This window comes from Sceloporus undulatus, chromosome 6 (genome assembly GCF_019175285.1).
Source record: "Sceloporus undulatus isolate JIND9_A2432 ecotype Alabama chromosome 6, SceUnd_v1.1, whole genome shotgun sequence".
Classification (NCBI taxonomy): Eukaryota; Metazoa; Chordata; class Lepidosauria; order Squamata; family Phrynosomatidae; genus Sceloporus; species Sceloporus undulatus.
The window spans coordinates 38,161,752-38,189,210 of record NC_056527.1 but is presented as its reverse complement, the minus strand read 5'-3'; the positions used below and the strand labels follow the sequence as shown (position 1 = coordinate 38,189,210).

The 27,459-nt window shown below is 39.7% G+C and overlaps 1 protein-coding gene across 1 annotated transcript in view; it reads right to left on the bottom strand.

The window, feature by feature from the left end:
- Positions 1-25,140, bottom strand: part of HDAC9 (histone deacetylase 9) — a 553,634-nt gene extending 528,494 nt beyond the window's left edge. Inside the window, exon 1 of the mRNA XM_042472073.1 lies at positions 24,905-25,140. The gene's annotated coding sequence lies outside the window, so the exon portion shown is untranslated. The remainder of the gene's footprint in view (positions 1-24,904) is intronic.
- Between the last annotated feature and the right edge of the window lie 2,319 nt (positions 25,141-27,459).

Here is a 27,459-nt window from a genome sequence, read left to right as displayed (position 1 = left end):
CCTAGGGTGAATCATGGGATTTTCTTGATTAAGATTTATTCAAAAGGGGGCTTGCCTTTGCCACCCTCTAAGGCTGAGAGAGTATGTACTGCCTAAGGTCACCTAGTGGATTTCCATGGCAGAGCATAAATTCAAATCCAGTTTCCAGAGTAATTAATCCAGCACTCAAATCCCTACACCACACTGTCTACAAAACAAACAAAAACAGCTTCATTTATATACCGCTTCATACTGAACTAATAGCGTCTAAGCAGTTTATAACAGTAAACTAATTGTCCTCAACAATCTGAGTACTCATTTTAGCGACCTCGGAAGGATACATTCCTGGGTCAAGCTTGAGCCCTTTCGCTGGTATTGAACTCCCAACCTTATGGCTTTTGAGTGAGTGGCTGTAGTACAGGCATTTAACCACTTTGCCACCAGGGCTCCTCATAGAAATACAAATCTTATTGTTGTGTGCCTTCAAGTCACTTCCAACTTATGGGGACCCTAATGTGAACCTATCACAGGGTTTTCTGAAACTGAGTATGTGTGACTCACCAAAGGTCACCCAGTGGGTTTCCATGGATGAGCAGAGAATCAAACAGGATCATAGTCCAACACTAAAACCACTACACCATACTGGCTCTAAATCTACCTCCATATAATTGGGGAGGATGCATTATTAGGCAGCATCTGATTGTAACTATACACTTGGCTGCTTTGTTATTGCTACTGAATTCTGAATATAGGTCTGGCTTGGGATCAGAGGGTGCAAGGCTTGACATCTTGTTGGGAAGATGCATCAACATCATCCCTTAAGATTTGGGCTCTCTCCTAGTTGAACCCGAGCTGGACAAGGAGTGGTGGCAGTTCTGACTTGAAAGACTATTGTTGATTCTAACTAACATATTTAGGGTTCAACAGTACATGGCTGGAACTCTTGACAAAACGCAAGGGAATAGGTCCTTTAGCAGGAAAGGTTTCCCAATTATTGCCTAAGGTCCTCAAATGTCACTGTTCATTAAAAGACTAGGTTCAGGTGTCTATATGTTTTCTGGGTTTCTCACATAATAGATGCAGAGCTGAGTATATCTACTACCCACTTTACACAAAATGTTTGCTTGTAATGCAGGATTTGTGATTGTACGAGGGAATGTACATGCTTGAGCCAGAATATTAACTGATATCAAAAACATAAATTTTCATTCTGTATGGGCAACATGCTTGTACTCAAGCTGCACACTGTGGAAAATCTGCTTTTGAAGAGATATTTTGGATGCATACGGGAAATAGAAGCATATATTTTTATCATGTACTGTTATGACAAGGTAATGTAACCTTTAACTAATCATAGTTTAGCTGACAAATTCTGAAGGTATGTGTTTTAACTAAATAATCTTGTCTGCGTGTGTTATTTATAGATAATTCAGCCTGTCAAGAATTATGGATGAAAAGGGGGGAAAGAGCAGACTGTTGTTTTTTTTAAAAAAATCCCTCAAACCTTTATCCAAGCATGCGAAAAGCCGATACAGTATTGCTCTGGCAGACATCAAAGATTTATGTTCCATTCCGTTCCAAGAAGTGCTCTAAATTTTAAAAAAGGGAACGATTACCACCTTCAACCAGGCTGTTCTCTCATGTGCAGTTGGCAAGACCTTTGCCTCAGTAGAGGGACAAGACATCTGAATTCATTATCAGATAGTTCACAAGAACAGGTTGCCAACTTTAGCTACAACTTAAGAAACCTTCAAGCCACATCCAGGAGAAGCAGACAGTAATAGTAGCACTGAGGAACTCCAGGCAGTAGAAGCCTGCACAAATAAGAGAGATTTTTTCTCCCTTACTAATATTGAACACAGACTTTCCCCTCCCTCCCCATCCAAAACTGACAGTACAGCTTCTTAGGGCATTTACACTTGTCTATTATGCCTCTGCTCAACAGATTTAGCATGTTTTGATATTGTTTTTGAAAAACTGAAAAGAGATAGCAGGGAAGGAAAAATGAGTTTATGGACAGAAAAATGCTTCTCCCAAACCACTTTGAATTATTTTAAAGGCTGTTTGATGCCACCATAAAATGATCAACAGACTGTTCCACAACCAACAGAATGTCTCATTATTGCCATGTAACATCTCAAATCAAGCCTTTTCGTTGATGGCAGGAACCATTTAACATCTTTCCATGTGCAGTATAAGAGGAGGGGACTGTGACAGCTTTCAAATTCCTTCTGAAAACTTTTTTTTAACATCAACTTTTGCTGGCTCATAATGATTCTGATGTTACTCACTTTAGTAGTTTTGACATTGATGTAGATAGCTCAAATGTTTTAATTTTTGGTTTGGTTCGCTTTATCTCTTTTTCTGATACTTCTTTGAACCTTTGACAAGGTTTCCCATGACATTCTTGCAAACAAGCTTGTAAAATGTGGACTAGACAAGGTAACTGTTACATGGATTTGTAACTGGTTGACCGGCCGAACCCAAAGGGTGCTCAACAATGGCTCCTTTTCATCGTGGAGAGAAGTGACCAGTGGGGTCCCACAGGGCTCTGTCCTGGGCCCAGTGCTATTCAACATCTTTATCAATGACCTGGATGACAGAATTGGGAGCATACTTATCAAATTTGCAGATGACACCAAATTAGGAGGAATAGCTAATACTCCAGAGGACAGGATCAAAATTCAAAATGACCTGAATAGACTAGAAAGCTGGGCCAAAGCTAACAAAATGAAATTCAACACAGAGAAATGTAAGGTATTGCACTTAGGGCGGAAAAATAAAATGCACAGATATAGGTTGGGAGACACATTGCTGAATGAAAGTACATGCGAAAGGGATCTAGGAGTCCAAGTAGATGATAAGTTGAACATGAGTCAACAGTGCGATGCGGCAGCTAAAAAGGCCAATACAATTTTAGGCTGCATCAATAAAAGTATAGTGTCTAGATCAAGAGAAGTAATTGTGCCATTATATTCTGCTCTGGTCAGGCCCCACCTGGAATATTGTGTCCAATTCTGGTCACCACAATTCAAAAAGGACATTGAGAAACTGGAGCGTGTCCAAAGGAGGGCGACTAAAATGGTGAAGGGTCTGGAAACCATGCCCTATGAGGAACGACTTAGGGAGCTGGGGATGTTTAGCCTGGAGAAAAGAAGGTTAAGAGGTGATATGATAGCCCTGTTTAAATATTTGAAAGGATGTCATATTGAGGAGGGAGCAAGCTTGTTTTCTGCTGCTCCAGAGAACAGGACCCGGAACAATGGATGCAAGCTACAGGAAAAGAGATTCCACCTGAACATTAGGAGGAACTTCCTGACAGTAAGGGCTGTTCGACAGTGGAACACACTCCCTCAGAGTGTAGTGGAGTCTTCTTCCTTGGAGGTCTTTAAACAGAGGCTGGATGGCCATCTGTTGGGGATGCTTTGATTTGGATTTCCTGCATGGCAGGGAGTTGGACTGGATGGCCCTTGCGGTCTCTTCCAACTCTATGATTCTATGATTCTACCATCTTTCTGTCTTTCTGCCATAGTCTTTCCATCCTTTGTCTCCCCTGCCCCATCTTTCTCCTTCTGGCATGGGAGAGACAAATTACTCTTGCCAGAGATCTGAAATAATCAATTCCAGAACGCTGTTGAAATAAGGCAGAGGAATACTGCACATCACGGTATGATGAGGTGCTCATCGCTGATATACAGAAACATATAGTTGCACTAATATATTAATGTTCCCAGTACACATACAACAGTATGAAGGCCATCCTATAGGAAGTTTCCTAATTTAAAATATAAGGTTGGGGATTTTAGAAACTTATCATAATGCAGGTTATGGGAACATCTTTTTTTGAGTGTGTCTCTTTCTCCTGAGGATATGAGTTACCATGTAGCATGTCCCACCTCCCCTGTGGAATGTAGTTGAACGGGCTTAAATTAAGTAAAAGTGCTTAGTCCACCAAATAAAAATAGTATGCTTGCTAACCCAAATTTTGACACACACACACACACACATACACACAGAGAGATATTCCTCCCCACACCCCATTTGGTTATAACACATAATCAGCAACATTTTTAAGACTGTTCAGCGCCTTCTAAAATAACCTGGCAGGCTGTTCTGACACTTAACACACTGTCATGAAAACTGTTCTCTTGAATTTAGGTGAATTTTAGTCTTCAGGCAGTAGTTTAGAGCTAGTGTACTTTCTAATTCTCTTATTCTCTGAAGGTTCTCGTCTGGTACTCTGGACCATATAAATTAGCAAACTCCACAAAAGGCAACTGGACAATACCCAGCAGGCACTCAAAATGCATAAGAGCAGAGATAAGGAAAATGAGACCATAGCATGAAGAGAGAAAGAAAAAGAAAAAATGGACTGATTTAACCTTAGCCATGATGTAAAAAATTCATTGTATTTCTTGCCCCTAATCAATATATATTTTTAGCAACTGATGGTTTTCAAAAACAGCAAGTTTTTTTTAAAACCTGAAAATTCTATTTGAATCCAGGTCACTGGTTTTTGGTTTGGTTTTGGTTTGGTTTGATGGAGCGGGGGGAGAGAAGTTGGTACATGCTTTGTGCTTGGGAAGAAAAGTTTCTCAAACTTTTTTAACCTTAGTATGAGCAAACCAGAAAAAAGGACATTTAAAATGTATACAAACATTTCAGGTATATTTTTTCTTTTAAAAAACAAGCAAACAATTATGGGGTGGTTTAACTCTGCTGTTTCCCCCAAAATTTGATGCTGCTATTTACCCCAAAACCTCTACTAGGGCATAAACTGAAGTTCCAAGCCATTTTTGTTAGAATCGTTATAGAGAAGGAAGGGGTTAATTCTTCCTCTTTACTCCTTTACTATGTGCACCACATCTTAAAACACACACTTCTCACAGTTGTAGTTTTTAAGGTGACATTAAGATGAACTGAATGTATGGACACACTTAGCCACTAGTCTGGTCATTTAAAAAAACTATTTTCAGCCTCAGTTTGAGCATTCTCTTAAAATGTGTTATACTTATTCCATTTTGTTTCTAATTCTATCCATGTTATAAGTAATTTTTGCTTGTGCTGCAGTGTACTTTGATGCCTTCTTGCTGTGTTAGCAACATGCTGCCTTTCCCATATGTTTGTTGAGCATTTATCTTGCCGTGTCCTGGTTTTGTCCATTCAGCCTGTTATTTGCAGATGAACGGAAGAGTACAAATCAACAGAACTGATGCTGCTGACACCGCACATGTTGATTAGGTTTCACTTAATGTATTGTAGTACATACTGCAGGTTACCAGAAATAGAGTGTATGTTTTCAATTATAAATACAGTCTTTATAACTACACTTTCCAGGATAAAGTATTGAACTGTGTCCAGTTTTAGGGCCTTCCCATCCCCCAAAAATCCCTCTTGAGTTCATCTTATTGCCATATCTTCTAAGAAGAATGGGTTTTTTTCCCCCTTACTCAGAAAAAGAATAATATTCTCTTTGGCTGCCCAGTTTCATCTCATCATTTTTTATGTCAAATGTGCTATTTTAAGATATATCAACAATATCATTTTTTGTTGTTTGCAAATACAATACTGTTCATACTGCCTGACAGCAAAATTTCCTTGGCCCAATTATGATACTGTTAATGTAGCCTATGCTTGTAATTTGCAATCAGAATGGGGATTAAAAAAACAACACTGGGTCTGTATGACTTGTAACCTACCAGACTCAAAACACCATTATCAGTCATGGCTCAGAAAACTCTATCAGGTTTTAACACCTGGAAAAAGAAAAACAATGGCTGGTGACAGCACTTGACAAACCACAACAGTTTGGGGTACAGTACCATACATTTGCTAATGATACACAATCTCACTTTATCTCTCCTTTCTATAACATACTAGGAAAGCCAAGGTCATTACAAAGAGTGTATCTGAGAGCAGTGAAGGACTGTATGTGGATTGACAAGTTTAAACTGTATGAATATGTTATAGTTATTAGATATTAGCAGACTGGTGAATGTTCTTTGTCTCCCAAGTTAGTGGCTCTCCTTGTAGAGATCATTAAAGGATTATAATCTGGGTACAAAATGCAGTTTCACCTATCTACAAACACCCAGCACCTTTTCAGACCAACAGCATTAAGAACTGTAAGATTATGTAAGTTGCAGAGTTGCACCAATAATGAGTCTTCAATTTCCATTCCTCCTCCAACAATATGATTCCTATTAAAACATAAGAAGAAAGCACTGAAACGTAGGCATACTAGAAAAGAAGACAAAACAGAGGATGTAATACTAACTCAATAATTCTTGCTTTGTACTGACAGCAGTTGCTCAACTAACCTCAAAGAGTGCAGTTTCAAATAAATAGGAGCATACAACTGCATCCACAATATTATAAAGATCTCAGAAGGCATACTCTTTTATACTAACAAGTTATTCCTCTAATCAACATGGCCATGCATAAGTAATAGACCAACATGACTGGATCCACCACAACCAGCCTCATTCCCACACCAACTAAGGGGCTACACAGACCGCCCCTTTGGAGGGGCCTTGCTGCCGCCCTTTTTAGTGCCAGATCGGAGCCACAGCAACTACATGCCACAGCTCCAATCTGCATTTCAGTGGCACAAAAAGGGTGCCAAAGGAGCACCATGATGCAGTGCCAAAGGGAGCACCAGAAGGTGCCACTGCTGCAGCAAAGGCGCCTTTTCCACAGGGCAAAAAGGAGCCACTTTTTGTGGCTCCTTTTTGTGCCACGGAAATGCCAGATCAGGGCCAAGGCATGTGGTTGCCACGGCCCCGATCCAGCACTGAAAAGGGTGGCAGCAGGTCGCGCCAAAGGGGTGGTCTGCTTAGCCCTATGACATCAGCAAAGAGCTCTTTTTTTAATTCCCTCCACTCCAAGGAGAACAGTAGAAGATGTCTCCACATAGGTCCCTTATATCCCAAGGGAAATCAAATAACCTTTTATTCATTCTTTCATGTTGAGCTGGAAAATATGAAGAAGTCTCTACTAAATTTTCTGTTACTATTCTCACCAGTGATGAGAGCCTAGGGGCAAGGCAGAAAGCTCCTGTAAATTAAACAACAACAATAACAACAACATTTATTTATAATGCCTTTTACCAAAGGGAAGAACATCAGACATATACAATCAAGAAAAAAACAATAAAACACGACACTATAATATACTAAAATAATATACTAGTATACTAATGTACTAAAAACAAATCCTCATCAGTCGCTCATCAGGATGATGGAGCAGATCTCTCTGCAGGAGTCTTGGTGGTCCCTGTAGGATTGCTGGGTGTGATACCTCCATAGTGTGCTGATTCCCCCAGGCCACCCAGGCAACCCCTCATATGCCTCTCAGGCAAGGGAGCAAGTGATGCTCATCAGCTTCAATAGTTGTATAGAAGAGGGAATTTCAGCAGGTGTTGTTTGTCAACAATCATGTAACAAGCATAAAGTCTGTTTGAAGTTTGTACGGGGCACATCTTTACTCCTCCTTCATCCTGCTCCTTCTCTGCCCCAACCCCTTGGCTTTTCCACTGGCATCTTAGACTGAGCCCCTGAGATGCCAACTGTCTATCTCCAGCCTAAATCAAGAAATATTTTAAGTGAAAAAATCATAAAGAAAAACTAGCTTGAACATTAATTGCTAAAACCATGTCTTAAAAAAAATACAGCTGTTTATTAACTAACTGACCACATATCACAAAAAGACTGCATTGTCACTATGTTTTCTACAATTTCTCCTTGGACAAGATAAGTTGTTAGAAATGGGAAGTTTGCCTACATGGAACACTATATGATTGACAGGAGCAAAGAGTTGGACAAAATGGTCCTATGCCTCTGTGTATATTCTCACTGTTCCGAGAAAAGCTTCAGAGTCGACACTGTGCCCTTATGTTTTCCTTTGACTGTGTAGCCAATTAAAATAGTATATGTTCTTAGTCACTTTTCCAGCTATAACATTTACAGCCAATTCCATTTTTGAAAATGGCAGGGTTTTGGCTAGTACTAAATGAAGGCTGTTCAATGGCAGTTTTCCCCCCTGGCAATGGAGAAATTCTATATTAGGTTTTTACATGCATAAAACTGCAAAAGAAACAATTTGCATTTCTTTATTCCAGCTGGTAAACATAGGTTGTAAAATTTAGATTAATGGGCCTTTCCCATTAGCCACTCTCTGACAGATGTATTTTGATATTAGAACAGCACAGCCAGTAGCCTAACACCACTCCAGAAACTAATTACACTCAGGACCCATATATACTCATCCAACGATTTTCTTCAAGCTTCTGATTACCAGCTGGTCCATGGAGGCCAGGAGAGACTTCCACTCTAACATAACCTAGTAATAAAGAAGCAAGTTGTCTTGCAAACTAGGTTTCCGCAGAATCCCACTATGTCTAGCTCTGATATAAACAAACAGATTTCAGGTTATGATGAACAAGTCCCATACATGAAGAAAAAGCATCTAAGCTTCTGTTCCTGGTTACCATTTGTTGCTATATACAGATCCAACAATTAATGTTTCATTCCAAGCACATCTCATTAAGAAGTCAGGATAGCAATCCATCTTCATACATTATGACTTCTTGTAACATCTGGACCAGGTCAATGGCTGGGATTCAATGTACTAACAAATGTTTTGTTGGATTATCTTCTAATATTTTAGAATATTTCTTTAGAGATTTATTCAAGGATCGAACAAAAGCAAGGCCAATTAAAAACTCTGATGTTGAGCATCACAAACACTGATCATGTGTTTCTGAAGCAGCAATGTGATTTAGACACATTCAGAACTATTCAAGGAGGAAGAAAGCGGAAGGGGGAGGGAAGCACTATTAAGACTAACCAGTCTCTATTTCTGAATGACCTTTCACAGATATAATCCCACTTCTTCAGATGCAGTGCAGAGTGATAATAAAAGCTCAGGTATAAAGCATATTTGCACACTTGTGGGAGTGGAATGTAATAGGATCCAGAAGAATGCAAATTGTGATCCTAGCTCTATATTTTCAAAAGGGCTGCATAATGTGATACAAGTCTTTCAGATCTTTACAGTGGCTAGTTAATACCGATTTGTGAAGGCGACAGTGATGTATACTCATCATCTGACTTGGACTCAAATCGAACTCAAGCCACTTCGGTGACTTGGCCTGGATTAGACTCTGTAATAAATGACTCACCAACTTGGCTTGACATCTACCTTGTATATTTTTATCAACCAATTTGTTGGCCTTGGTTCACTAACAGAACACATTCATAATGTTTATTGCAAGGGAGCAACAAATGTGTTAGGCTTGAGGCAGAAGGATTCTTCTTTTCAAAAATTTTAGAAGGTTCCTCTGATGTGCCGCATGGATAGGCTGCTGATTAAGTAGACCTCATTTTTCTAAAATGCAGTCTTGATAAATTGCTTATGATATTTTTTTTTACTTAACTTGGGGCACGTATTGAGTAAGATTAAGTTACTATCTTTTTTATTTTCTAGTTAGTGAAACTGCATCCCCTCCCCACCCCACACACACAAACACCAGGATCAAAACCTCCTTTTTCTGTTAAGGTTGGCTCGCAGATTTGAGACTTGACTTGAAAGTATCTTGCAAGGACCTGAAACTTGACTTTACACTTGAAGGTAGAAACTTGAGACCGGGCTTGAGATTTGGAATAAAAGACTTGAATACATCACTGGAAAGCAATAAATCTGCTTATCAAAAGTCAGTTTCCCTGGGTTCAAAACCTTCTTTGACAACATTACTTTTGTTGTATGTGCAGAAGTGAGGACTCTTGTGTTAATTTATGTAAATTCTTGAAATAAAATAAATAGGTAGTGCACCATGAAGCCAGTGTCTTTGTTCATACCTCTATTAATGGATTTGAATTTGCAAATATAATTCAGTTCCGCTGCTTCTTTTTCTAGACTTCCTTTGTAATTTCCTCATTCATGAACCATAACCTTTCAATCTCATACTGTATGTATAGGAAGACAGAAATGTTCTGCAACTAGTTTTGGATTACTGACATTTTAAATGACAGATTTGTGTCTATTTATCCTCTTGTGTAGAGGCTGTCCTGTTTGTCCCTTGTACAATGCAGAAAGGCATTTCTGGCATAGAATGGCATATACCAGAACAAGCAAATGTACCTTTGTTGTTGTAAATGAGGTGACTGGTCCCTGTAATATTGCTCCCAAGATTAAAACAATATTAAATATCAACATGGTTAAAGCCAATTAAAATTACTTTAAAACAGATTATAAACAGTAGAGCATCATAAAACTCATCGTTGATAAAAATCGGTTTCCATAAGTTTCTAGACTTATACATGGGTATATACAGTAACAAGGGTCCACTGTACATCCTGGGCTCAGTGATGTGAGGTACAGTCTGCCTCATTTTTGGAGTGGTAATGGCTGTGCTGATTGCAGGTGGGAATTCACTTTCTCCTACGTATATGTGTCCAGCAGTAAGAACTAGAGCTATTGACATTTAGAAATTATAGTTAGACTGAGCCTATAATTCTGAATGTAATAGTTTTCAAAGAAATAGCTGTGTTGGTCTCTTGGAGTATAGAAAGGAGGAAAGGAGAGACAGGGCATCACTCCTCCTTTTTACCAACAGTATAGCCACTGTCTAACTGTTGTTAGCATTTCACAATGACCACGTTGGCAACAAGTTCACATCAATTTAGAGGGAGAAAGGAGGATCTTAAAACTATGCCAAGCTCAGTGTCAGGGCAAAACATAAGAAGAAACAATAGGGTTGCCATTGTCTGATATTATCACCGTGTGCTTGTTTCTTTACCCTGAAAAAACCAGCTCAGCCTATAATAAATAGAAAAGTTCAAAAATGTCATAAGACTTCCGTGCTCCCTTTTTCAAAAGTAGCTCATTCTGTAAAACTCTGTTAAAGCTTCTTCAACTCTAGGAAGGGAAGCACAAGACAGTACAGCGTGCAACCTTCCTTACACAGAATGTTTTAAAAAATCATCTAAGAGAGTTTGATCTGTAAGGGTAAAGAGCATGCCTAGCTGTGAGCACATTTCAGCATGCAATTTTGATGAATCTAGATATCTCTCTTTGAGTAATTCTTCTAAGCAAATTTAGGTTGTTTTATCATTTTAAACTCAGAAGGCCAGGCATATTGGTTTGAAGAAACAGAATCTTGTAGAACAGAAAAACAAATGTATTGCATCATTACCTTGTGCTTTAAGCCCATTTTTGCCAGATATTATTTTAAATGTTTAGCACCAACAGTACACTCACCACTGGGAGAGGAGACAAGGTCCTTTGCTACTTTCAGAACGTGAGTGAATTGGTAGCCAATAGGTAAAAACCACAGCTAAGCCAAATTTATGGTAGTTCTAAAAAGGCGCTACATTGGAAGCACATGCTTTGTGACAGAAGAAAGGGAGAAACATTCCAGCAGCAGAAAAGTATCATCTTCCACCCATCTTTTTACCCCTGGAAAATATTCCCTGACAAAGCAGATGTGTGTCTTTACCTAAATTTCTTTTCCAGAATAGTATTGTATCTCACTTCAACCCAAACTGAAAAGAGTTTAAGGAGACAATAATACTCAAATGCTATTTTTGAAGGTTAATAGCTTTTGTTTGCTCATTTATATAATACAGTTAAGCATATATTGTACAACTGACTACACATTGTGTGTATTTGATCTTTTATGGTGCCTCAGCTGTCCTTGACAGAGTAAAGGTTCCTCAGTCTTGTCATTAATCTTTATTCTGGAGTAAAACCAACTGTGTACAATGATGTTTACTCTCATACATGTATATAGGAAGACATCTTCAAACATCTAAAGGATGTCCTCATATTTAAAAAAAGGAACCACTACTTTTAATAGATGTCTTAACAAACGGCAATATCTGCTATCTCACTGCGAGGGATGCTTTTTCAAAATGAACATGTTTTTACTACAGATGTTATAATGCAGACAGAATCTAAAAACAAAGAAAATATTTTTCCCCTTCAGAACATTTTATCCATATGCATGTTTCTTAAGTTTTGCACAAAAAATGAATGCAATGCTTTTGCACCAAAAAAAACAAATAGGCAAATACACTCTTTCACAACTGATCCTTTTCAGAGTAGTAAAATCTTCAATATCTAATTTTTGTGTTGTTAGTTGTAGTGCTTGAGTATTTTCCATCAGCTATGAGGAAAATTCATGAATATTCTTTACATGCCTGATATAAATGTCCTAATAATCTTTTTTTCAGAAATGTTAATGTTCCCACGGTAAATTTGTCCCTTCATTCAAATAACTCACACTTACATCTTAAAGTTGCATCGTGGCTCTCTTTTCATCACACACAGCAAAAAAACAACCATCATAGTTGTTGAACAATTATAGGGACCCACACTATCCTTATTTATATGAACGGCCTGGATTTACTTTCCACCTGCCATGTGAATTATCTAATCTAAAACCATTACTGAAACACACATACTTCAAAATTGGATTACCTTTACCTCTGAGCGCCTTTAGGACTGAAGGGTGGTGGTTAAATCCCCCATAAATAAATAAATAAAATATTTTGAAACTATAATATTTTACTCTTCTTTTTGCTTCACATTCACGGTGCTACTGCACTTGGAGAATCTCTCCAATAAGGATTTCACATTTGCAACAATAATGGACTGTGCTAGTAGCTTTGAAAACGACTAGACACATATTACCAGGAAGCAAAGGATACATTATTTAAAATATGACATTATTTAAAAAGGAAAGGCAGGGTGAACAGGAAGACTAATTGGATGCATCTCTGCTGCTCTCCATGCTCTTCACCAACATAGAAAGGGTGTTGTCACGGGGGGGGGGGGGGTTATAATATTTTAAATTAATATGATTAAAACAGTAGAAGGGTCACAGCTCAACGTTGGAATACATACTTGTAGGCAAAAGGTCCCAGATTCAGTTCCTGGAAAATAACTCTTGCCTGAAACCCTAAGGAACCACTGTTGGTCAGCCACTAATTAACCAGATGGCTTGGTGACTGTTTTAATACAAATCATGCAATGCTTTTCTTTTCTTATTGAGACAGTTGTGGAGCCCTACTGAACTTACACCATCTCAGTACACAACAATAAAATAGGAAGAAAAGGAAATATATTTTAAGATAGTCAATCTAACTAGGCATACATTAAAATTATAAATGGTGTGGTAATAGTAAGATAGGGAGATATTTTTTTCCTTTCTCATATATTAGAACCAGGAATCATCCACTGAAACTGAATACAGTCATCCCTCCATATTTGTGGCTTTGATATTTGCGGATTTGATTATTCATGGATTTGATTAATATGTTCTCTCTAGGACTGCCTAGGTCCTCCAGTGCAACTCTGTGGTCAACTTTAACTAAAAGTTGCACTGAAAGACCATTTGTTGCTACTCCAGTGCCATTCTATGGTCAGTGTATGTTGGACATTGACCACAGAGTTGCACTGGAGGACCTAGAGATTCCTAGAGAAGGGTCCTCTCAGGTAAAAACTGTGTTTTTGTTATTTGCGGTTTTTCCGTATTCACAGGGGTCTTGTTCCCCTAACCCTAGCGAATTTGGAGGGACAACTGTAGTGGCAAAATCAGGACAGATTCAAGAAAGTGGTTCTTTACACAGCACACAGAAAAACTGTAAAAGTTGCATCCACAAGCTGGGCCAACAATGAGTTCAACTTTAAAAGGTAGTTGGGCAAATAAGCAGAGGGCACAGCTGTGCATGGATTCCAGTCATAATGACAATATATTCTTTCCAGTATGAAACATCCCTCTCAATATTGGTTGCTGGGGAACACTAGAGTGAGTGCTTGTTCACTCATGTCCAGCTAGTAGCCTTCTTGTAGATACCTGACTGGTCACTGCATAAATAGTATGCTGAACTAAACAGGCCTGTGGTCTGACCTGATGTAACTCATATTAAGTTCTTATGTAGTAAATGTAATCTAATAATTCTTATACAACAGTTTACTTACATCACAAAATAGAAAGTATTTCTTAACCAGGCAGATACAGCTAAGCAGGAGACTCAGATTTTAAAGGGATTTATGTATGCTTGGAAGTGCCCACCGCCTGTTTTCAAAATTCATTCTAACAAATAACATGCCATTCCTAATATGCTTTCTACCCAATTAATGGCTGTTACACAAACTACATTCACTTAAGCTTCAAACTTCACTTTTCACCGGGGATTTATGCTTTCTCTCTTTCTTGAATATCTTACACTTTTGCCTTGGGCTAATCCACCTCTTTTGAAAGCAAAGCCTGAATTTAACAGCTTTGCCTCCTGGAGACCTAATGATAGATGTCAAAATGTATAATTAGGATTTTGTCCATAAAAAAAAGATTTAAGAATGTATGCATTATACAACATGGACTCTAAGTCTGAAATAGTGAAATATAATTCCTATTACACAACTCCCAGTACACTTTTAGAAAAAAAGTTTAAATTTTTTCAACTGTGCAAATACATATCATTTATTGAGGTTTTTACAAAAGTAATGGTCCTAATTCAGTTTTGTAGTCACAACAGAAGCACACACATAAAGATTTGCCTTGGAAACAGTCCATTGTTAGTTACAAACTACAGACAACTGGTTTGCCTGAAACTAGTCCTCCATTTCTCTATTGTTATTAAACGTATGATCAAGACTATCAGAATTCACAGCACCAACAAAAGCTGGGTGTGGACTTTCTTCTAGGGAAGCATTTTTTCCATATGTAAAATTTCATCCAGAAAATAACTGTTATTTCCATGCAGATATAATTTGCATTCAGTTTTACAGGTCACACATTTGAAGAATGTCTTTATAAAACTCTTGTCCATTGCTTATGTTCTTCATTATGTTGATCAGATCCTAAATATCTGTAATAATTTTCAGATTATTTTCAGATTGCTTCATTCTGTTTCAGCAAAAACAAACACACTTCTGGCACTGAAGCTTAACTATGGCTTGTTACAGACTGCCAAAATAAAGCTGCTTCGGGTCTCTTTGGAGGTATGCTGTTTAAATGATGCATGCATCCTAAGAATCCGGAAGCTGCACCAAAGCTGCACTCCAGTGCTTAGGAATGGCCAAGGTGTTACAAGATCTGCTTTCACAGACTAGACTAGCGCCTACTAGATTTTCTTCATCAGATGTACAGGTCTGCTTTCTTACAGAACAGTGTGAACTCCCTTCAGTCATATCAAGATGATATCAACATAAATTACAGGGTCTAAGGAGATCCTTATTGGCTAAAACAAAATGATCTCCAAAAGGACACTAAATCAACAAGTCACTTGTTCATTCTATTCATATTTAATTGGGAACTTTGCAGGCAAGTTCCATGACTATGTGGATCATCACTATGTTAGACATTACAGTCTTGTGATGAATTAGGAATTCAGATGTTGCTTTAAATGTCCAGATGGAAACTAAAAATACATGTTTTAAACAAAGAAATCTACACACAAGACTCAAAAAGAAATTTTCTTGAACTCCTAATTAACTTTAATTCCATTAAGAAGGAACATCAATGCTATATGAAAAGCAAGGGACTAATGGTTTATATTTGGATGAAAAATGTGTCTGCAACATAATGAGATTTACAGAAACTGTCTTCTTTTCTGAAAGTATAGCTCATCACTCTTAGTCAAACTAAAGTAAAAAATATGTATAATGGGTTTTAAAACCAAACCAAACCGTTATTTTCTATTTCTAGAAACAGAATGTTTTGTAGTTTTGTATTTCCTAATCAGCTATGAAGTTTTAATATTGAGACTTTTCACTGAGCTTTTAACTCATACAGAAATAAATGTCTTCATTAATATTTACTATTTCAAATAAAATATTACTGTTGCAAACTTAGAGTCTTGTTTCTATAGTTGTCAATCCCACTGTTTTCAGTGGAATCCACTTGCAAAACCTTACAGTGCAATTGTAGGCACATCTGTTCTCAAATGGCCCTTGATAGGGTACAGAACTGCACACACATGGATCTTAGCCCTGGGTTTTCTACCACAGCATAAGGTTGCAGTCCTATGGATCTTGGATAGCAACCCTTCTCCCCTCTTAGGGATGGAATAGATGAGTATGAAAAAGCAGCTGGAACCTGCATTCTCCAGAAGCGGGTCAAAACCTCATTGTCTGCACTAGCCATTCTCAAGGTGGCCTGAATGCACATGGCCTGACCACATAATGCAGCATCAAGCCATGCCACTGGGTAATTTTGTTGTTGTTGCTTCACCACCATGCATGCGCACTGTTGCAGAAACTCACTGCCAGCAACTGCCTGCTGCCTAGATTCCAACCCATTCATGGCTCCCCCTTTGATCGGTCACACAGTCATACCTGCAACCCTCCACTGGTTCAAGGCATCGGGGCATAAGTGTGCCCAGTAAAACAATGGCAAAGCATAAACATGGAGGCCCCCCTACATGCCTCCTTTACCCCCCCCTTCACCCCATACCCCCTCTTGGACTGTCTGGTTTGTGTACATTGTACTTGTATCCATTGGAAGTGTCACACACACTTTTTGCATCAACACCCCAACTGCTTGGGTACATTGGCTGTGTCCTTTTTTTAATTCTCACCTATACCAATGTATTTATATGCAGCTTTAGGGTTAGAGTTAGGATGGATCTCTCCTTCAAAATGACTCGCATGTTGGGGCATTTATATACAAGGTCAAAGGTGTGCATTTTCAGGGCTAAATCGGAATATCCTGGTTTCTTTTTGCTTTGGTTTTTAGCCCCGAAGCATGTCTTTGTAGGCATGCATCATCTAAAAGCCCTGCCTTCAGAGTAGGTGGAAACTTTTATTTGGCCCACCTGTTTCACCTGCCCAATCCATGACAACCACTAGCTTTCATATGACTGAGCCAAAAATGGGACAAATCAGTAATGTATTCCAGTAATATAAATGGGAGGGAAACTGATTAAGAAATAAAACATAATGGAAAGGTGGGGGGGGGGGTCTTCCTGATTGTTTGCTAGCACAAACACAACAGAGCTTGGGGTCTTTTGGAACTTCCTGTATCAAGGCTTAGAAGTCCAGATAGTTGCTCCACTAGGGTGAAACTTTCCAATATTTCTTTGCATTGCATCTGACAGAGATGCCACAGGGATACTGTCCATAACTGCCCACTCTGTCTCACAGTCATGTATTGAGCTTGGAGTATGTATCTATTACCAACTGTTCAGTACAAGTTGGTTTGAAATGGCCCTATTTAATAGCACTGTACCATCATCCTACCTTTGTAGGCAAGCAGGCTATGTAGGGTAAGAACGGCACTATGTTTCAACAATGTCTTGCACAAAATACATTCATCCCTCCACATTTGTGTCTTTGACTTTTGAGGATTTGATTAGTCACAGATTTTATTAATATGTTCTCTCTATGAATATCTAAGTGTCAGTGCAACACTGTGGTCGAGTTTAACCAAATGTTGCACTGAAGGACCTAGATATTTCTAGAGAGAATGCTCTACTAGGCATTTGTAGCTCCTCCAGAGCAGTTCTATGGACAATGCCTGCCAGATGTTGACCACAGAGCTGCACTGCAAGATTTAGAGATTCCTAGAGAGGTAAAAACATAGTATTTTTGTTATTTGCAGTTTTTCCACATGCACGGGGGTCCTGTGCCCCTAACCCCAGCGAATGTGGAGGGACAAGTATATTAGATTTTTTTTTCAATACTGAAAATAAACCAATATTACCAGTCTTGTAACATACTGTTAAATCATTATTGATCTGTCAGTTCATGGAGTTTGGTTGACTTCTTGCCATCATGTTAGCATAAAAGTGATCATTGGCTCACTCTATGTCATTTCTCAGAATTTCAGAAAATATTTATCCTAGCCTGCATTAAAAACCATTCAAAATTTTGAAATTGGACAGTAGTATTCAATCTTAATTCAACATACTGCAATGAACTTTACACTCTAAAAGAACTCTAAAACAAAACAAAATAAGACCACAGAAGTTAGGGTAATTACTGTAAAATTATGCTCACAAAAGCACAGAAATGTGTTGCAAATTCCTATACACTAATTACAGGAATTACTGAGACTACTCTGCATTCATCACAAATCCATCTAGCTAGAAGACTTATTTCTGAAAAAGCTTAAACAGAGAAGAGAAAATCTGAATGATGTAAATTGTAACATGTAACTATGCCATCTCAACATTTTTAAAAGGCATATAGATACAAGTGTACTGGAATCAACAAAAAAATGAAGTACTTACAAATCATGTCTATGAATTACCTCTTGCTATGAAGAAAGACTTTTTAGTGTGTGGATTTTTGTGCTACAGTGCTAAACTTCCTGGCCACAGAAGCCACTGAGCCACTAATCTTGGGAAAGTTACTCTCTCTCAGCCTCAGAGTAAGCCAATGGCAACGCACCCCTCGGACAAAATCTTGCCAAGAAAATCCTGTGAGAGATTCCCCTTACTGTCGCCCTAAATCACAAATGACTTGAAGGCACACAACAACAACAATGCTAACACATACTTTAAGTATGAAGGACAAGTCATGGTAAGCCTCTAGCTCATGCATTGCTTTCCTGCCTCTAGTATGATAACAGAGATCAGAAACTTCCTCTTCTGCTTAGATTAACAATAGTTTGGTGTTCTAATCACAGTTTAGTGTTCTATCCAAACACTTACCTATGGTTCACTGTAACATTAGTTTGTAGAATAAAAACAGCTTATTGAATTTTGGCTTGAAACTGGTTTATTTCCACAAGCCATAGCTAAGATTAATCACAGCTGGGGACAAGGGCTGTGGATAGGAAAATGCTTGCTCCCTTATAACTTGGTGTCACAATGTTATACTATGATTTAGCCTTGTCTCTAACAACTCCCCTGTGTGTGGAGTCCATTGTGTGTTTGGAATAAGCTAAAACTATGAGCAAAAATGTACTTATATGACAAACATTATGTCTATATTCTATCCTTTCTAAATGAGGCATTTTAACCATAAGGAAATGTTATACTGAATTACCCAGGATATCTGAAAGACCACCTCCTCCCATATCAATTTGCCCAATATTTGAGATACTCAACAAAGGCCCCACTGCATGTCCCAGCATTCCAAGAGATTACGTTGGTGAGTATATGTGATAGAGCTTTCTCAGTGGATCTTATTTCAAGGTATCTACATTTGAGATTAAATTCTCTGAAATGATGCCCCAACTGTAGAATTCTCTCTTTAGAGGTCGGACTGGCTCCACCTCTTGAGCTTCCAATGACCAGGAAAAAATATATATTACTGCACATGTCCTTGAGTCTTTACACTCTGTTCTGACTATTTTTACAGTGTGTGGTTTCTAATTGCATGTTTTAAAATAATGTTTTATCTGTTTACTTTCAATGCTTTATATAATATCTTTATCTGTTATACGTTGCCTTGGGGGGCCTGTCACACTAAGAGTCAATCAATAAATGCTATAAATAAATAAATAAAATGACAGTGACACCATCCAGTGACCTTCATTGCTGAACAAAAATGTGAGCCTGTGTTTTCCACATACAAATCAACACTTTAGGCGCTGCCTTTCAGATGCTTCTGTGTAAAAATCATGAGAAACAGGAACTGTTGACATTATGGACATCATAAGTCTGAGTATGTTTTGAAGATGGGTGCTTAAAATATGCTCTCTATTTATTCTTACACTAACACAAGGCTCTTACAACTGAACTAAAGACACAAGAGTTCTCCCCATTTAGTTCCTTGGGTTTTGGTATATTTTGCCAATTATCATCATCTCTCTGTCCATTCACTCCACCTTTCTTCACAGCTGTTTGTAGCAGTTCCTTGGATCGTAAAAATTTTCTTCTTCAATGTTTTCTTTTTAAATGAGGCACCATTTGCTAAGGTGATCCTACGGTTTAAAGGGCAAGGTTTTTTTTTTTCCTTTCTGATTTTTTAAAGGTCTTAGTTATAGTGTTGTAGTGCAAAAATGGCCATTGATGCCATTTAGATAACTCTAAAAAGTTTTTTAAAAACTGAAGAGAAGAAGAGAATGGAGCATCTTGTTTCACTATGTCTTTCTTGGAAGTAAAAGGAAACACACTCAAAGGTGGAAATAAAAGGCTGCATCAAGTGTTGGGAATTGCAAGAAAAATGTTTACAACAATAATGTCATTTTGTTTTTGTTTTTTAAAGAAAAGAAAAGAGCTACAGCTACAGGAGCAACAAATAGTCCAAGCTCCAACAACCTCCCAATACATTTGCTCCATCTGAAGAAGCCCACAATAGACATTCTTCTGAAAAAAAAATAAACTAATCCACAAACAGAAGGTGATGGCTTACTACAGTTGTGGGGAATTTTAAAGTTCACTACAATCTTTAATGCACCTTTTGTTGTTTTTGAGAAGTCCACACAACAGAATAATGACAAATGAGAGAGTTATAGATCATTGTGTTGACTGCATGGTGATAACAGTTTTACTGTGCAAGTTGTTAGATTGTGGGAATCTGGGCTAGAAAAACAAACTATTGCGAAGAGAGCTTCGAATCCTCACTAAGACATTTTCTCTCTCTCAGAGTCATAATGAAAATAACAATGAAAGCTGAATAGTGTGGATTGCTGGAATTGAGACTTGCAAGATCCAGGTTCAAGCCTTTAATGTGCCATGAAACTAACAGGTCACCTCTGTCTAGTCCCAGTCTCCCTTTATGTGCCAGGTTTACTTCACAGGGTTGCTGTGATGATAATGCTGGGACAAGCAGAGCCTTAAGATCACTGTAGGGAAAGCAGGAAATGTATGTAACAAGTAATAAATGAATACACCAAATGCACCATCCTGAGCTCCTTGGAACAAAAGGCTGGGATGAATATGCACTAAATTAATACATGTTTGTACTGTACACTGTGCCCAACTAAGGACCCATCACTTCAAAATAATCCCCCCCCCCAAAAAAAAGACTTTAGGAAGTAACTTTGAATACATTTACTAGGGAATAAGTCTCACTGAACATAGTAAGCCTAACTTTCAAATGGGGCTAGAACGCATTCATGTGAATTTGCTAGTTCAGCGAATTTACGTGAATTTGAATTGTGTCCGAACTGACTTCCCATTGCCCAAGAATAGCTTGCCATTGCCCAAAATTGCGTGTGGTTGTCTATCACACAATAACTTTAAACCCCATGATTGCATTCAGATTGCCATTGGATTATACTTCCAATTTCCCTTGTCTGATAAACTCCATTAGCACTCAAGAGTTCTTGGGTGACTAGGCCCCAGAAATGCAGCAGGATGCCTGTTTTGCCTACTCTCATGCATCCAAATAATTGAATTATTCTGCTATTTGTTGTAAGTGTAATCACACACACACACACACACACACAACTGTAAAGCACTGGAAAATTAGAAATGTCATATTAGTAGTAATTACTAAAATGCTTTTGAATTCATGACCCTAAAACCATTTCTCAAGTAGAAAAATATGGGAAATGCTATTTTATCCTTTAGTTATTTAATGATGCTAATAGTCAGGATTAGTGTTAAGAGCAAGCAAACCTTTTCAAATGTCAAAAGATAACACACACCCCAGTCCCTTCTCCATTTCAGATCTATTTAAATGTTTCTTCTATAAACATTTTCCTTATTTCCATATGCACATCTTAATACTGTTTTAACATTCTGAGAAAGCCTGCATTTTTAAAGTCATATTATTCTTTGGCATTGCAGGGACAGGTATGTTTGTTTTGGGTTAAAGAAAACCTGCACAACATAATTGGGCCAACTTAGTGTATTTGCTTTATTTATAGAAAACATAAAAATGGAGTTTCTATATTTATAAAACTTGTTGAACAACCATATTTCCATTTTGAATAGTAATTTCTAACCATTCTAAAGACTTTTTTTAAAGCAACTATTTCCATAGTTACAGGTTTCAGAGCTATTCGTTTGAGAAGTTTGTTTCACTATCTATGTAGTACAAGGGCATAATGGTTTGAGTGTTGGACTACAACTCTCGAGAACAGAGTTTGATTCCCAGCTCAGCCATGAAACCCACTGGATGACCGTGGGCAAGTCACACTCTCTCAGCCTCAGGGGAAGGCAATGGCAAAGCTCCTCTGAACAAATCTGATCAAGAAAACCTCACAATAGGTTCATTTTAGCATTGCCGTAACTCAGAAATTACTTGAAGGGACACAACAGCAACAACAACAACATAGTACAAGGACACCCACAAAATACGCATCTTTGGAGCGATACCCAAACAGGTAGATTAGCAAGGACTCAAAGGGAATACCAACCCAGCTTTAAAATCAGGATATACTTTACAAATCCTATGCATACTGACTTGGAAGTTAACTCTGCCTGATAGCACTTAGCATGCATACTGCCTCAGCCTTCCAGAAACATAACAAGGACTTTTGGTTGGACGTTTTTCCAGCATTTTGGCAAAATCTATAATCCACAATGCAAATCCAAGACACATCACACCCACAAACCTTTGCAATTGCAGAGATGAGCTCTTCCACCTGTTTGATGCTCACAACACTGTGACACCTCCAAGAAGCTGTTTGCAATTACCCATTTTATCTTTACAAGTGTATATAATTCAGAAGGCTCCCACCAACTGGCCTAGCAATGATTTCTTCTCTTTTTCAACCTTTCAGCAATCAGCTCTACCATTTTCCAGGAATAAATAAAAATAATGATAAAGCGCCCAAAGGGGGTGATGCAAAGGAGGAGGAGAGGTGTGTGAAGAGGGGAAACCTGCCAATTTTTTCTCCCAACGCTTTCCTAGCCCCCTGAATGAAGTCGCCTTGCCATCAGTCAAAAACAACGCAAAGCAAAACTCGTTCAACGGCTTCTACTTCCCTCAAACTGTGCAGAATATAGCCTAGACACAGACCCAAGAGACAGCCAGTTTAGTATAGTGGTTGTAGTGTTGGAATAAGACTCTAGAGACCAGGGTTTGAATCTCAATTCGGCCACAGAAATCAACTGGGTGACCTTGGGCAAGTCACACTCTTTCAGCCTCAGAGGATGGCACTGAGAAAAACCCTCTGAAGAAACTTGCCAAAGAAAACCTCATGACAGGGTTGCCTTGGGGTCACCCTAAGTTGGAAATGATTTGAAGGCACCCAACAACAAGGGTCTCCATAAGTTGGAAACGAGTTGAAGGCATACAACAAAAACAAACGATGGACCTCGGGGTGACTTTGGGCAAGTCACACTCTCTTGGCCTCTGAGGATATCCCCTCTAAGAAACTTGTCCAAAAAATCCCCATGATAGCCACGTTGGAAATGACTTGGATACACACAACAATAACGGTTGTTTTAAGGTCCCCACAAGTTGGAAATTACTTGAAGGCACACAACAACAACAAAGAGAGCAAAGGCTGTACAATGGCAATGGCAAGGAAGGATGGAGAAGTCACCCTTGTTATTTGTGGTGCACTTGAGGTGGAAAGGCAGGAGATGAACCATGCTGACCCAACATGCCCCCAATGGCAAGCTTCCCCATTTTTCTCTCCACCTACACACAACACAACACACACAGGAGACATCTCTCCTTATGGCAAGACCAAGGGGACCAAGGGAGGGAAGGATGACCTTTACTTGGTCCTCCTTTTCCAGGACCTGTCCTCCATTTCCACCTTCTGCTCAGGAGGAATTCCAAAGTGTCCTCCATTTTAAGCCAGACTAAGAACCATGGGTTTCTCTTTCTAGGAGTGTTTTTAGCTTTTCATCAGTCATGTCCTATATTCATCTCGAAGGGCCTCTACTTTTGAGCCTAAGAAGAACAGATTTTATCGTTCTAGGAAAGCTTTTCGCTTTCACTTGGTCATGTCCTCCAAGTGTCTTGAAGGCTCTCCATTTTTGAGACCTGCCTAAGCAGCACAAACATATCTTTCTAGCTTTTAGTTGGTCATGTCCTACATTTTCCCCCAACGTCCTCCATTTTGAGCAGTACTAAGAAGCTTGGATTTATCTTTCTAGGAATGTTATTAGCTTTCAGTTGGCCATGTCCTTCATTTGTCCTGAGTGTCCTCCATTTTGAGCCTGACAGAGGCTGTGTCCCCACAGAAATAACCCAGTTTGACACCACCTTAACTGCCATGGGTCAGTGCTATGGAATTCTGGGAACTGTAGTTTTGTGAGACATTTAGCCTTCTCTGTCAGTGAGCCCTGCTGCCGCAAGAAACTACAATCCCCAGAATCCCACAGCATTGAGCCCTGGCAGTTAAACTGGTGTCAAACTGGATTATTTCTTCAGTGCAGATGTAGCCAAAGAGCTTTCTCTTTCTAGTGTTTTTATCTTTTCTTTGGCTATGTTCTCCATTTGTCCTACATGTCCTCCATTCCTAGCCTGACTAATAATCTCGGGTTTCTCTTTCTGGGAGTGTTTTCGGCTTTTCTTCTGTCGCGTCCTCTATTCGTCCCACATGTCCTCCATTCTGAACCTAAGAAGCACGAATTTAGCTTTCTAATGAGTGTTTTTAGCTTTGAGTTGGCCATGTCCTCCATTTGCCCAGCACGTCCTCCATCCTGAGCCTGACTAGGAATCACGAATTTCTCTTCTATGTTTTTAGCTATATAGTTGTCCTCCATTTGCCCTGCGCGTCCTCCATGCTGATACTCACTAGGTACCACAGCTTTCTCTTTCTATGTTTTAGCTTTATAGCTGGTCATGTCCTCCATTTGTCTAGAATGTCCTCCATCCTGACCCTGACTTTTCTCTTTCTATGTCTTTAGCTTCAGGACCTAAGAAACGTGCCTTGTTTTCTCTTTCCCTGCCTTGAGCTTTCTAGCTGGCCATGCCCTCCTCCTCCTCCTCCTCCTGCTCCCTGGGTCCAGCCTGGCAAAGCAGCAGGGCTCCTTCCTCTTTCTCAGGAGTGTCTAAGGAGGTCCTCCATTTGAGGAGGAGGAGGAGAAGGAGGACCCCCCCCCAAGGCCCCCAGACTCACCTTCTTCAGAGATGGCTGCTTCTCCCTCTCTGCTGGGGAGGGGGCTGCCCCCCAAGAGCCATGATGCTCCTCTCCTCCCGGGAAGGCAAAGGAAGGGAAAGTTGTTCCCTCTGATGAAGCCGGGGCTCCTTCGCAGGAGAAGACGATGCAGAGACGACGAAGGAGGAGGAGGAGGAGGAGAGCAGGCTCCGGCTGCTGCTGCTGCTGCTGCTGGAGCCACGACGGAGGGGCTCTGACTCGGGGAGGATTTACTAAAAATAGCCGGGCAGGAGAGGGGGGGAGGACGCCGGCAGCCTCCGCCAAAGCGCCGGGGCCTCCCTCCATGGAGACGCCGCCGCTGCCGCTGCCGCTGCCCAGGAGCAGGAGGAGGAGGAGGACCACCACCACCGGACCATGGGCTGCACCGTCCCCTGTATCCGCGGATTCAACCATCCACGGCTTGAAAATATTAATCATATTAATAATTCCCCCCCTTCCAAGCAGTCCTTGATTTTGCGGCTCTATATAAAGGGATATCCATCATTGCACTATAGCATTGGGACCTGAGCATCCACGGATACTGCTATCCATGCAGGGTCTTGGAAGCCAACCCCAAGGGATACCAAGGCCCCCCTCCCACTGTGTGTGTGTGTGTATATATATATATATATATATATATATATAATGGGACTGGAACATCCACGGATTTGGGTATCTATGGGGGTCCTAGAAGAAACCCCAATGGATACCAAGGGGCCACTGTTTATATAATGGGACTGGAGCATCCATGGATTTTGGGATCTATTGGGGGGGGAGGGGTGTCCTAGAGGCAAACCACAATGAATACCAAGAGCCCACTATATATATAATGGGGCTGGACCATCCACTGATTTTGGCATCCACAGAGAGTCCTGGAAGCAAAACCCAGGGATTATAACAATAGCAAGTACATTTATATACCGCTTATCAGTGCACATAAGCACTGCCTAAGCGGTTTACAAAGTGTAAGCTTATTGCCCCCAACAATCTGGGTACTCATTTTAGCAACCCCGTAAGGATGCAAGCCTGAGTCAAGCTTGAGCCCTTTTGAACTCACAACCTTATGGTTTGTGAGTGAGTGACTGGCTGCAGTACAGAAATTTAACCACTGCGCCACCAGGGCTCCTCCATTACCAAGGCCCACTGTATATATACAATGGGACTTGAGCATCCATGGATACTGGTATCCACACCGGATCTTGGAAGCAAACCCCAATGGATACCAAAGGCCCACTGTCTATATAATGGGACTGGATCATCCATGGATTTGGGTATCTATGGGGGTCCTAGAAGAAAACCCCAATGGATACAAAGGGCCTGCTATACATATACTGTATATATATATATAATGGAACTCATGCATCCATGGATTTTGGTATCCACGGAGGGGGGTCCTGGAAGCAACCCCCAGCAGATACCAAGGGCCCACTGTAATGCTGGCTCATCTCCCAGATGTATCTTAGCTCTTCTTTTCTTCCTTTTCCCCCCTCCCTGTCTTGAAGGCTGTGCCCATTTTAAAAGGCAACCTGGGAAAGAATGGAGTAGGTGGATTGTTGCTGTTTTTTTGTTGCATTTTGTTTTTTGAGGTAACATTTTTTAAAAAATAGCTTTATTCAACACATCAATAAAACATACACAACCTTAAAAACAACACATTCACATCCATAAAATACCATTTACTATGTGTATGTATGTCTTCAAGTCACCTGTCAATTTATAGAGACCCCATGAATTTTCATTGGCAAATAATACTATGCATGCTGACTTGGAAGTTAAGTCTGTTTGATACACTTACCATGCATGGGAATGCTGCCCCAGTTTTCCAGAAACAAAAACAACCAAAAGTTTGTAATGGACTTTTTTTCTAATGTTTTGGCAAAATCTAAAATCTGCAATGCTGTTCCAAGATGCATCACACCATCCGAAGATCACCCTATCATAGGGTTTTCTTGGCAAGATTTGCTCAGAGGAGGTTTGCCCTTGGCTGCCTCTAAGGCTGAGGATATGTGACTTGACCAGGATCACTCAATGGGTTTCATGACCAAGCGGGAAATCAAGCTCCAGAATCACAGTCCAACATTCAAACCACTACACCATGCTGGCTCTACGAGTTCCCATACCTGGGTTCACTTTAAGATCTTGTCCAGTTTTTCATAGCTGCCCTTTCCTATCTTAGCTTTCTTCTAATTCTTTGACTGCAGTCTCCCTTCTGATCAGTATTTAAACCCAAGAGTGTCCATACCCAGGGAGACTGCGGTCAAGAAATTTGAAGAAGGGTAGGACTGGGAAGGACACCTATAAAAGAACTGGACAAGATGCTAAAGTGTAAAAACATAACTCTTAGTAATAAAGTGAGGATTGTTCAAGCCATCGTATTCCCCATCACCTTGTGTGGATGTGAGAGCTGGACAGTGAAGAAAGCAGACATATAGGAAACTTATTTGAGACATGGTGCTGGAGAAGAGTACTGAGGATACAGTGGATGGCCAAGAAGACAAACAAATGGATCCTTGAACAGATCATGCCTGAACTTTCCC